Here is a 14,421-nt window from a genome sequence, read left to right on the forward strand (position 1 = left end):
CATTACACTACAGTTCAAAAGTATAATAATACTTTTATTCAGCAAGGATATGTTAAATTGTTAAAAACGGAAAGCAAACGACTTGTGTTGTCAGAAAAGATTTATATTTTGAATAAATGCTCTACATTTTATTAATCAAAGAATCCTGAAAAAAGTATTGCAGGTTCCAAAAAATATTAAGCAGCACAACTGTTTTCGACATTGACAATAAATCAATCAGCATATTCGAATGATTTCTGAAGGATCATGTGACACTGAAATCTGGAGTAATAATGGTCAAAATTAATCTTTGTATCACAGGAATTTATTATATTTATACTATAAAGGGACAACAGTCTCAATGCTGAATTAGTGGTGAACTTACACTCTTACGCACACACACATGTTGTTTTACAGCTGTTCATCAGTATGGTCCGTGAAGTCTTAACATTTTAAGAGAAACTCAAAACACAGCTAAAATACAGCTAGCTGGCTTAACAATCATTCCTCCGAACTTTCAATAACTGGCTCGTCTTGCAGGTGGCTCGCCGTGATCGTATAGTGGTTAGTACTCTGCGTTGTGGCCGCAGCAACCCCGGTTCGAATCCGGGTCACGGCAGTTCTTTTGTGCGGAATGTTCCCGATTTCGTTATTACATATTCCGAGTAGGCTACTTAAATATTGTCGAAACACAGCGGTTACTAAAATAAACCTCAAATAGTCATGAGCGATTAAAAAGGCTGACCCTTCTGAAATCTGACCTATCAGCCTACTAGTGTTTTGAAAGAAGTCTCTTCTGTTCACCAAGCCTGCATTTATTTGATCCAAAGTACAGCAAAATCAGTAATATTATGAAATATTTATACTGTTTCAAATAAATGTTATCTATTTGAATATATTTTAAATGTAATGTGTTCCTGTAATCAAAGGTTAATTTTCAGCATCATCCCTCCAGTCTTCAGTGTCACATTAATCAGATATCATCCTTAATATGATGATTATCAATATTTAAAACAGATGAGTAAATTTTTTCAGCATTCTTTGATGAATAGAAGGATCCACAGATCAGCATTTATGTAAAACAAAAAGCTTTTACAACATTATACACTATTCCATTCAAAAGCTTAGTCTGTATGTATGTAAATTGTTAAATAAATTATAGAAAATGCATAATTTTATTTAGCAAGGATTCTTTAAATTGATCAAACGTGATGATAAAGACATCCTTTTACAAGAGATTTCTATTTCAGATAAATGCTGCTCTTCTGAACTGTCTTTTCATCAAAGAAACCTGAAAAAAATTATACTCAGCTGTTTTCAACATTATCATGATAAGAGGGTTTTTCTTCTTCTTTTTTAGCAGCTAATCAGTATAGTTTTCAGCACTTGGATCAAATAAATGCAGGCTTGCATTGTGAACAGAAGAGACTTCTTTAAAAAAAAAACATTAACAAGCTTACTGTTCAAAAACTTTTGACTGGTAGTGGATACTATAGGCAAATTTAATTTTTCTCTAATTTCTAGCTTTTAATTGGCTTAGAAATCTATAACTGCTGGACAATAACACATAATAATGATTTGCTTATATAGCTACTACAAATTTTTTTTTAAAAAACAAAATAAGGCAGAATAGTTTTTATACTGTAATAAATGCTATGTCAATTAGCACTTTATTGTTCACATACTTTATTTATCACCTGCTGGAGATTTGTTTTGGACCTGAAAAAAACAAACCCGAAAACAACTGTTTTCATACAGCGATAGCTGGACGCTGTTGCCCATATTAGGAGATTCCTGCTATTACTTTCTGCGCGAGAGCCCCCTCTGGCTTCGACTATAGACGGTTTCATCGGGCGCACGCGCCTGGACCTAAGTTAACTTCCGGTCTGTGTTGTGTATATCGGTCTGGCTGCGGTGCCATCTACAAACGCAGTTAAAGCCAAGGTGATGAGTAGACTGAAGTTGGGCTCAGGTGGCTGTGCTGCGGGATGTGTTTCCCATACATTTATTTATTTTTGGAGACTCGCAACAATTTTAAAACTGATCGATTTTCAAAAAGGCTTCTTTTAATAAACATGAGTAAACTAACGTTACGTAACGTACTGCACGTTTAATAATAATAATTCCTTACATTTATGTTTAAATATCAAAACGAGGCACGGGTGTTTTTATATCGCTGTATTTCTGAAAGAAGACGTGCATGTTATATGCGTGATAAAGCAGCGTGTGAGCGTACCAGCTCTGCTTTGTTTACAGCTGTTACTGGGGAAACCTCTATTTCTCGCGCTTTATGTCTATGCTTTAAAACATCTCCTGCTGGCAAATAATGAATTTGCATTTTCATTAAGTCCGCCTGATCCACGCAGCAAACATATTTTGTTTGTTATCAAAACATATCTACTCTAGAGGGACTTGGCTGTTATTGATTCTATTTGGAGTCTACCGGAAGTTAAGTTAGGTCCACAAAAGCGCTCACGCGCATTAACGTTTGTTTATGCTGATGCCGTTGAAACCGTCTATAAATGAAACACACTGCATTAAAGTTTAGCGCTCCGTGATGTTCATTTCGCCTTCTCGGTCCGAAAAAACATCAGGCCATTCGCAAACTATGACTGTCTCTTTGAGTTTAAATCTATATTTATTCACACCAGCTCTTGAAAACCTCTATAGGAACACAGTTGCCCGAAAAAGTGCGGGGGACGAATTTCCGTGATGATAAAAGTGTGGGGACACGTCCCCCGCGTAATCTACGCCCCTGCATAGAGGTTATTAATATATGCTGAAATATAGTGTTTTTTAATAGTTTAAAGGTGATCTTATGGTGCATTGCTCGTTAAAAGTTAGATTGTTAATATAATATAGAGAAAGATCATTCTAAATCATTTTTACTATATTAAAATGCATTTACTTTTTAGGTCGAAGTTTTCAGATCGGCACTTCGGAGCCTGTTCGCGACTCGGTTGATTCAGATCGGCACTTCGGAGCCTGTTCGCGACTCGGTTGATTCAGATCGGCACTTCGGAGCCTGTTCGCGTCTGCGTTGATTCAGATCGGCACTTCGGAGCCTGTTCGCGACTCGGTTGATTCAGATCGGCACTTCGGAGCCTGTTCGCGACTGCGTTGATTCAGATCGGCACTTCGGAGCCTGTTCGCGACTCGGTTGATTCAGATCGGCACTTCGGAGCCTGTTCGCGACTCGGTTGATTCAGATCGGGACTTCGGAGCCTGTTCGCGACTCGGTTGATTCAGATCGGCACTTCGGAGCATGTTCGCGACTCGGTTGATTCAGATCGGCACTTCGGAGCATGTTCGCGACTCGGTTGATTCAGATCGGCACTTCGGAGCCTTTTCGCGACTCCGTTGATCCAGATCGAAACTCCGGAGACTGTTTGTGATTTTTTTAAATTCAGATCTGGACATCAAAGCAGGAAGTGTTTGTCAAACAGTTCATTAGTGATAACTGAATATTTGGACCTTTTTTTCCCTAACCTGTCGATTTGATTTTTAAATGACTTCAATGACAGGAAGTTGCATGTGTTGTGTTTTATGAATTGTGAATGGATTTATCAACTGAGAAATAAAGTTGAACAGAAATGATCATGAACTCTTAAAGACGATGATGAAAAGAAAAGGTAATATCGCATATAAAATTATATCCTCCTATATAATTATTCCTCCTCAGATGAGTATTTAACATGTTTATTATTGTGGGGCATTAGTGTGCAAGTGGTACACGCACACACACACACACACACACACACACACCGGTCAGAGTTTGAGATCAGAATGATTTATTATGTTTTTTTCTTGTTTTGTTTTTTACCACATTAATAAATGACATTTTAAAGGAAAATTAAAATAGAAACCATTATTTTATTTTGATAAGTTTGAATTATTACTGATTTTTGACTGTAGCATCACTACCAATAGCCGCGTGTCGACAGCAGGTGGCGCTGTTGATCTATAATCCCCTGCAGAGACACTGAAATACAACCTTTTTTGTTTCAAACAGATCATTGAACAATAATAAACAGTGGCGGCTCTAGACAAATTTTACTAGGGGGGCCAAGGAGGGGCCACTATTTAACCAGAGGGGCACATTAAAAATGGCAAAATATTTTATTTAAATGTAATGCAAATAAATACAAAAATTAATTCTTGAAAAAAGTAATTTTACACAATCTAAACATGTTAATAAAAACAAATTACAATTAGTACTCTTATAAAATTAAATCAGGCAATCAAAATTTCACAATTTAATATTTATATATGAATGTCAAGAATTCAGAAGTGTATATATTTATAATGCTTATACTAGCCTACACTACACAGAAATAATATACAATTAAATTATGCTTATTATATTGTGCAGGCTAAATATATAAAAAGCTTTTAATAATCTTTCAGTGCGCAAACCATGATAATATGAAACGCTTCAAAACTGAGCTCACAAAGTGATTTGTAAGTCGCTTTGGATAAAAGCGTCTGCTAAATGAATAAATGTAAATGTAAATGTAAAACGTGTGTGATCTAACAGGCACAAGCGAGTCTTTTAAAAACAGCAATAAACATAAATACAAATACACAAAATAAAGCTCATTTTTATTTCCACAGCCTTTTTATCTACAGATCAAGCATTATAATATGAGTATGCAATATTGGAGAGAGTTTTACCATGCATCCTGCTGTAAATGGACGAGGTGCGCGCTATTTGAATACTGAATGGAGAATGATTGACAGCCGCAGAGGAGAGAAAACAAGGTTTCCGTAAACTTTAATTTAATGATGTAAATAGTCTTCTGTCCTTAACATTAAGCTATGGAATTGCTTCAGATGACCAAGTCACCCACACTGATGTGAAAAAAACGCCGAAAGGCGCCGAAAAGCGCGATGTTTGCATCCCTGAATATGATTAATGTTCCTAAGTGTTTGGGTGCGCTGCACTAATTTACCCGTGTAGAACGTTGCGTCACATTAGTTCCGCTTTTGGCGCTCGCGTGTAAAATCATATTACTTTTTTTTCAGCACGGGGGTGGCCAGGGACATGTCAACAGAGGCCTCCCTAGGCCTTCGTGTAGAACCGCCACTGATAATAAATGAAGTACCTGAAGCTGACAATGAAGTAAATGTATAATAATTAGCACAGATGATTAATTTAGCGCTGTAAACGCCCGTGTGAGGGGCGGAGACGCGCCGCGGAGCGTCAGACGCGCATGAGGACAGAACACAGCAGAACGGTATGAAACTTCACTCCTCTTATTATTTCTCTTTTACTATAGCGATTTTCTTATATACGTGATCTGAGTCTTTCATAGAGTTGTTTTATAAACGCAGTAACCTGAAAGTTCATGTCAGTGTTTAAAAACTAATGATTTATGATTTAAAAACGTGTTTAATGAATTTGGTAAGTACGGTATTCAGTGTTTCCTTACATAGAGTTTATTAATATAGGCTGAAATATAGTGTTTTTTATAGTTTAAATGTGATGGTGCATTGCTCGTTAAAAGTTAGGCTGTTAATATAATATAGAGAAAGACCATTCTTAATTATTTTTACTATTTTAAAATGCATTTATTTTTTACATTCTTTCGTAGAAGTTTTCAGATCGGCACTTCGGAGCCTGTTCGCGACTCCGTTGATTCAGATCGGCACTTCGGAGCCTGTTCGGGACTCGGTTGATTCAGTTCGGCACTTCGGAGTCTGTTCGCGACTCGGTTGATTCAGATCGGCACTTCGGAGCCTGTTCGCGAATCTGTTGATTCAGATCGGGACTTCGGAGCCTGTTCGCGACTCCGTTGATTCAGATCGGCACTTCGGAGCCTGTTCGGGACTCGGTTGATTCAGTTCGGCACTTCGGAGTCTGTTCGCGACTCGGTTGATTCAGATCGGCACTTCGGAGCCTGTTCGCGACTCGGTTGATTCAGATCGGCACTTCGGAGCATGTTCGCGACTCGGTTGATTCAGATCGGCACTTCGGAGCATGTTCGCGACTCGGTTGATTCAGATCGGCACTTCGGAGTCTGTTCGCGACTCGGTTGATTCAGATCGGCACTTCGGAGCCTGTTCGCGAATCTGTTGATTCAGATCGGCACTTCGGAGTCTGTTCGCGACTCGGTTGATTCAGATCGGCACTTCGGAGCCTGTTCGCGACTCGGTTGATTCAGATCGGGACCTCCGAGCATGTTTGCGTATAGATATATATACATAGCCTATATATATATATATACATACATACATACATACATATATATACATACATATACATACATATAAATATATACATATACATATTTACATATACTTATATACATATACATATATATGCACATATACACTCTCTACTGATCTCATGTAAACCGTGTGTGTTTACTCATGGAGACTTGTGTTATGGGGGGACCTAAATTAAGGTCCCATGGGTACAGAAGCTTATAAGTCATAAAAAAAAAAAAAAAAAAAAAAAAATATATATATATATATTTTTTTTTTTTAGATTGAAAGAATTCACAAAATTTACTGTGAGGGGTAGGTATAGGGTGATAGAAAATACAGTTTTTACACTATAAAAACCATTACGGATATGGGGAGTCCCCACAAGGATGACGTGACATTCAGCCACGTATGATGACCCATCCAAAGTGCACACAGCAGTGAACACACACACACTGTGAACACACACCCGGAGCAGTGGGTACCCATTTATGCTGCAGTGCCCGGGGAGCAGTTGGGGGTTCGATGCCTTGCTCAGGGGCACCTAAGTCGTCTTATTGCCCTAAGGTTAGGAGTCAAACTCTCTAACCACTAGGCCACGACTTCCCAAAGGTCTGATAAGCGGCGATCTGCCTGTATGAAAGTGGATTAGCAAACTACACCATTTCAGGGGGCATGGACATTAACTCTTAACGTCTTAACTTTTATAAAGAATATGTCTTTGGATTTGAGACTTCAGTCTTTGCAACTTTACAGATCTTCTTTATGCACCAAGAGCTTGTAACACTTTAAATCGCATCATATGACCCATTTAATCAAAACTTTACTTTAAGGCTGTCAGTCTGCATCTCAGTTATATCTCCACTTTATTATTCATACCTCATACTGCAAAATCTTTAAGCACACTTATAATATTTTAGATAATTATAGACCACCGCAGTCTCACTTTTGTACAGATGTGTTTCAAATATCAGGAATACCATATAACCCAACCCTGAGTAAACACGATTTTTTATATCTGATAGAGTGTGACAGTCAGTCTGAAACTTTAGAGGCATAAGGCGGATGGATGGAGCTGCTGGGAGCCCTTGTATTTAAAATACATAATGAGATTTACCCAAGTAGGACATCTGCCTGGATCAACATCCTTTGTTGGTCCTGCAGAAACAGTCCCATCAACCCAGATCAATCCCAAATTAGATTTTAGGGCTAAGTCTACCATTTTGTTAAGGGGTTTCAACCACATTTTTATCATTTTTTTTTTCATTGCCTTCTGGCTTTAGTTCCAAGTATTGTACTTCAATGACTTGTATAATATATACTATTGTATGTAATCAATATGATTCTATTTTTAAAAAAATTCAGCGAGGATGTATTGAATTAATTAAAAGTGACAGTAAAGACTTTTACAACATTTCTATTGCAAATAAATACGGTTCTTTTGAACTTTTTACTCCTGAAAGAATCCTGAAAAAATGCATCATAGTTTGCACAAAAATATTAAGCGGCAATATGTTGTTAACAACAATGATAATAAATATGCAAAAATAAATAAAGCTGCAAATCAGCATATTAGAATGATTTCTGAAGGATCGTGTGTCACTGAAGACTGGAGTAATGATGCTGAAAATTCAGCGTTGCATCACAGGAATAAATGACATTTTAAAATACATTGATATACATTTCAGATATTTTAAATTGCAGTAATATTTAACAATATTACTGTTTTGATCAAATAAATGCTGCCTTGGACATTACTGACCCCAGAGTTTGGGCTGTATAGCATGTGTTTATTGTTCCCCCTACCAGTCATAACTGTGTTTTTCTTGTAGATAGACTCTAAAGGCGTTCCAATGCATGCCTGTTTAATCCATAACGTGAATGGAAAACGCTTTAAACTATTTTTAAGTGGTACAAATTTGAATCATTTTGCATATTAATACATTTTCATTTTGGGCAGATCATCATAATATCATAAAAATGTATGAACAAAAAAACTAATGAAAATAAGAGGTATATGATTTTAATAATTTTGCACCTTAATACATTTGCATTTTTGAACCTGGATAGCTCATCATATTATACACTGTTGTACAAAACCTTTTTTATGTCCAAAACCAAATTTTGGTCCTGAAGCAAAACTGATAAGAACCACTGACACAACTAAATATCCTGTTTAACTCAGAAATACATCTCAGCCAAGGGTTGTGAAACACTGTTTCATATTGTCTTTCCTACAAAAAGCCTTTAAATATGCTTCAGAATCAGCTGAAATGAAAGCTCAGGTCTCTCTGGCCCAGTTTGTGTGTTCATTTAGTCCCTCGTGAGGTTTGCGGAGATTATGTTGACTGGAAATCAGCAGATGGACAGAAACAGAACGGCTTTTAAACTATTAGTTTATTAATACTCTATGTAATCCCCTCACAGAATACACTCAACTGCTGCAAACAATGGTTGTCAAGGCGCTTTTAAACAGTTATCTAAGCTGTAGATTATAGTCCCTTTCAGGCAACTGAACTCCATGGCTGTCATAAATCCATTATTTCAGGTTTAAAATATCCCTGATAATCCAGAACATGCATAATAGAGATTAAACTTGTCATTCCCCCGGCTGACTGACTCTGATCTGGATGGTCCCTAAACATAGCTGCTCTTTCTGTTGTTGTACATCCTCTCTGTGGAGAGAGCCATCCTCAACAAGGAGCTGCAAACAGGTAACAGTTCATTCAACCAACTTTGTTTCAAAAGTGATTTGAAACCCTGAATGTGCCACTTTATACCTTAAGGGTACCATATGTACCTTTTTAAATTACTTATTGGCTTCTTTTGAAGATAAAACCCTAAATCCCTTTTTGCATATAATCCCAAACGGCCCCAAATATATTTCTTTTCAAGTCCTCTCTTCATTCTGCCACTTTTTGGGATCTGATCAATTACTAATGAATAAAATCAAGTCCTGGACGGTTATTTATTTATTTATTATTTGAATGTTCAGTTTAAATGTACACTACTGTTGAAAAGTTGTAATATTGTGAAATATTATTGCAATGTAAAATAAATGTTTTCTATTTGAATATATTTTGAAACAGTGAAATTTTTTTGGGATTCTTTAATGAATAGAACGTTCAAAAGAGCATTTATTTTAAATGCATTTTTTTGGTAAAAATGTAAAAGTTAAGAAAAAATGAACTCCCACACTTTTGAATGGCAGTGTCCATTGTTGCATTGACATATCATGATGAATTAAATTGAGTAAATTGAAGTAGTAATGTGTTAAGTAACATGAAAAACATTCCAATGACATATTACTATAAGCCCCTTTCACACTGCCATTCCGGCAAATACACAGGTAAAGTGTTCCTGCAATTGTTCCCGAGTCGCTAGATTTTGCACTTTCACACTGCCAGTGATGACCCGGTATATGTGCGTGCTTTCACACACAACCCTTGAAGATCCCGTTACGACACGTGACATCAGCGCGTGACGTGTAATGTACGAGTCGAAAACGCAAGGCACGTTATACTTTCATTGAAGCAAGCAAATGATCTCTGCGTCAGCGCGGAAAGTGAGGAACTAACTGTTCTCTGCTTCATTACAGTTTGCACATATGTTTTCATCGCGAACATTGATCTTCCTTCAAAACAGCCGGTAAAAGAGTCGCGCATCACTTCGACACGGAATTAGATCTGGCTTTTGTTCACACAGCGCTCGTCCCGGGTCGAACCCCCGCAATGTTACTAGGTCCCCGACCCGGGTTTAATGCGGGAATCAATACCGGGACGTGGTTGCTTTCACACAGAAGGCGACCCGGCAATGTTCCGGAAATATTGCGAGTCCGACGTGCAGTGTGAAAGGGTCTTTTTAAGTGTCACATTAAGTATGTGAATTGGGATGCGGTCAAAGTCTTTGTACATTTAAGCCTGTTTGAATCTTACTGCTTTTATTACTGAATAAACATGAAGATTTGAAATTTGAGATTTGAAAGAAATGATTTCGAGCAGCGGCGGACGCATATCCAAACTCTACACTGAACTTTAATTACAAACTTCAGGACTGGAGTCCAAAAAACAGGAACAATGACCTTCACTGGGTAAACAGCAATCACATTCTGTCTTTCTGTCTCAGAAAAATAATACCATGATATTTTTTTAAATACCTTGGGGCAAAGGAATAGTCACCAAAAAACTAAGATTCTGTCATTATTGACTGGAGTTATTATTAAGTACTAAACTAAATAACTAAAAATAATATATAGAGAGTTTTTATTAATTTCTATGTATTAGTTTTAGTATATATCTTGAAATATATTGGCTGCCCGAGAGGGTCACATCACATGATCACAATAGTTTGTACATTCACTTCAGTCTTTGGATATGCAGTGTAAATTAGATTATAATTCAGTAGAGAAGTAAACGAGATTTTGTCTTTTAACAGGCCTGATGTCCAGAAGACGGAGATGCAGGCTGATCTGATCGTAGGCTCTGATGGAGCTTTCTCTGATGTCAGGAAGCATTTCCTGTGGCAAAGTCGTTTCAATTACAGCCAGACATACATTCCCCACGGGTAAATGGAGCTCACCGTGCCTCCAAAAGACGGATATGTAAGTGTCACTGCAATGTTATCTGGCAGTCTTCTTTACCCATCTGCCCTCTTTTTGTCAGCTCACATCTCTTTCTCTCTGTGCTCTCTAAGGTTGCTGTGGAGCCCAATTACTTGCACATTTGGCCCAGGAACACTTTCATGATGATTGCTCTGCTCAACTTGGTAAAGTCATGTCATAATTTTCTTTCTTTTACTCTGTCATATATTTATTTTTTTATTCACAATATTATTGTTTTTTACATTTGTTTTGTGATTTATTATTAAAGAATATTTTATAATTTTAAACATTTTTAATGATCTAATTATTATTATTATTATTATTATTATTATTATTATTATTATTATTATTATTATTAGCATTAGCATTATTATTATTAAATAATAATAAAGAATATTTTTAGGGATGTCAATCGATTAATTGTGATTAATCGCATCCAAAATAAAAGTTATTATTTATTTATTTAAAAGTTAATAATAATAATTATTATTTTTATTATTGTTGCTTATATTATTATTATTATTATTCATAGTAGTATTATGTGATGAACCAGTCATTAGTTGTTTTAATTATTAATATTATTACATTAAATACTATTTTATTTATATTTTTTGTGATTATATTTTAATTACTGTAGTTTTGGATCATTATTATTATTTTCTTATTTATTAAAGTTTTTGTATTGACCATTCATTATTTTTTTGTGATGATGATTATAATTATTATTTCTAATGTGGTTTTCCATCATAAATACAACCTTTGGCGTACAAATGCAAATCATCTCAGTGTCTCTTTACTAGTACTTCCCTAATATTTCAGAGAAAATATTACTAGACTCTCTGCATTTTTTTGTCATATATTCAGGGTTTTTAGAATTACATTTTGATGACAGTGGTTTATGAGTAATTCAAATAACTCAGCCTCCAGAAGTGTTTTAAAGTACATTATAATCTTTTGCTTTGGTTATGTTGTGGTTTCTTTGCAGGAAATCACATTCATTTTGATTTTCATTTTTTAAAGACAGGATGTTCACATGCACTCTTCATGCCCTTTGAAGAATTCGAGAAGATCCGCTCCGGTGACGAGGTCATCTGTTTCTTCCAGAAATACTTTCCTGACTCTGCACCTCTAATAGGAGTGTGAGTACAGCTCGTTCTCTCTCTCTTTCAGTCTCTTATCACTCGCTCTGCTTCATGCTTTTCTCAGGTCTGAAGTACATCTTAGTGAGGTGTGAAATTGCAGTCTAACAGACACGCAGCCCAGTGGGAGGGTTTCTTAATATGAATGCTGCAGGTGATGAGGAGATACAGTACTGAGATGACGGGGTGAAGACAGGGGGTGATTTCAAACCTCACAGAACTGTAAATAAGTTTCAGACAGCTCAATGTGCACTCCAGCATTCAAGAATCAACTGAAGATTTACATTTAGTTGTAAAAATTATTCAATGGTCTACATTACACATATATGAGTACTGAAAGTACCAACAGAAATATGTGATTTTGCAATATACAACCATGCAAAAGTTTAAATTTGATAGGAAATCTCATGTGCTCACAAAGGTTGCCTTTATTTGATCAAAAACACAGTAAAAATTGCCTTCTATTCGAATAGATTTTCAAATGTAATTCATTCCTGTGATGCAAAGCTGCATTTTCTGGATCTAGATGTATTGAATTAATCATATCAGCAAAGTATACTTCATCCAGAAATGAAAATTCTGTCACCATAATTGCTCTTGTGTTTCTTTCTTCTGTGAAACAAAAAGGAGACATTAGACATAATAAGGGTCCCAGTCACATTTGCTTTATGGTATCCAAATAAGATATCATCCAGTGTGAATGGTGACCAATACTCTCTTTCTGTGTTCCACAGAATAAAGAAAGTCAAATGGGATTGAAGCAACAATTAGGATGACATTTAATAACCTTTACCATCTTAATTTAACACTGACCCTTGTATAAAAGAATCAGTTTCAGGCATTAATATATGCTGAATAACTAGTAATTGTTCTAATGAATTGTACAGGTTGTAATTCTCAAAATGTAGTTTTTACTTGAATTAACAGAAAGCTTTGGAGAAGATTGTCTTATATTAAATCTCATAATTAACATAATTAAGCAGTGATTGTGCCCCAGAAGTCATTGTGCCACAGACAGACATGACAGTGATATATAGGCATGTATGTTATTGGCTCCTGCATGCATTCTCTCGGGCTGAGTGTGTTTATGTGTCTTGTGTTTTCACAATGAGGTCTGCAATACTGTATCTGGACACTGGCAACTGTCACATCCTGCAGTCACATGACTCACCCACATCACCTTAGTTTTATTTTTTTTTGCCAAATGGGAATGATAATGAATGATAAATATGTATTCAGATGGATGATTGATGATAATAGGAAATAACATGATCAACCTCATCAATGATAGCAGCGTGAAAAATACAGACACACACATTTGTTTCCAAGAGGTTTAGGATAGACCAAGAGCGAGATCATTAAATGCTGAATTTATGTGATCTGTGATGTAGATGAGAGCACGGGTCAGTTCCAGATATTTCCTGTTCAGAAAGTACCAGGACAGTATCCTTCACTTCATCATGCCTAAAACTAAAACAATCATCCCGCTTTATGATAAGAGCCTTTTTGTGTTCTATTATCTTGATTTTTGTTGTTGGTTAGTTCACTAATTCAAATGCCTGATTATTTGCCTCTTAGGTCACATTTACCAGAACACAGTGCCATGAAGCAGAGAAGCAATGGCATTTGCAAAATAATGTGAAGACAAAAATTTAGTGTTTGAAAGTGCTTGAGAGCAACGTTTGTCTGACAAATGACCTGTGCCAGTGTAAAATCATGAACCGTGAGAGGCTATAAACAAAGTGTTTAAAAACAGCTGTCAACAAAATTATTTTACTCAAAGACTCATTAGCGTTATGGTTATAATAGCACATTTCAAACTGATGGTAGAAAAATACAACCCATTCTCACTCCAAAGGCGTCAAAAACCGAAGCATGGTCAAGTGCCCCTAGCGTCACTTTTATGACGCCAAAAGTGCCTCTCGGCGTCGAATATCGAAGCACTACGACCTTCATTGCTTTCAATGGGAAACTTTTGGCGTCAGAATTCGACACGAGGACATGAGATGTTTATCGCTATGAAATCACGTTCAAGAAGTCTCATTCAGCACACATCGCGATACTTGCTATCAGTTCCACAGTTTGGGTGAGTAGTCGTAAATACGCTCTTTTAATGCCTTTTATAAAATGCATTCTGTCTTATTTATTAATCAAATTAGTGCCATATGTTTAATCGCTGTATTATATCGGTCATCCGCGGCTGTCTTTGAGTTTCATTGCGTTTAAATAAATGAACACAGCTGCTAATTAGTCTGATTAAACTGTCACCTGACGTGCCATAGACCTTCGATCCGTTTTATATTATTATTAATTTCAGGATTAATGATGTAAGTTGTATTTGTAGTAAAATCATGGTAATCACGACACTTACAATAGTAATAAATGAAATGTGAAGTTAAAACACAGTAAACAGGACATTAGTAACTATAACTGTAGTTTTTCTACTATGGTATATTAATAATCAATACAACAATACAATAATCACCAAACCAGCTA

General features: G+C 36.2%; 1 non-coding gene and 1 pseudogene across 1 annotated transcript; both read left to right on the plus strand.

The window, feature by feature from the left end:
• Positions 1-526: 526 nt before the first annotated feature.
• trnah-gug (transfer RNA histidin (anticodon GUG)) lies at positions 527-598 on the plus strand. The gene has a single exon. It is a non-coding gene; the product is annotated as a tRNA-His (tRNA).
• Positions 599-6,556: 5,958 nt separating this feature from the next.
• Positions 6,557-13,729, plus strand: LOC113113227 (kynurenine 3-monooxygenase-like; annotated as a pseudogene).
• Positions 13,730-14,421: the final 692 nt, after the last annotated feature.

The sequence above is a fragment of the Carassius auratus genome, chromosome 13, assembly GCF_003368295.1.
Source record: "Carassius auratus strain Wakin chromosome 13, ASM336829v1, whole genome shotgun sequence".
Classification (NCBI taxonomy): domain Eukaryota; kingdom Metazoa; phylum Chordata; class Actinopteri; order Cypriniformes; family Cyprinidae; genus Carassius; species Carassius auratus.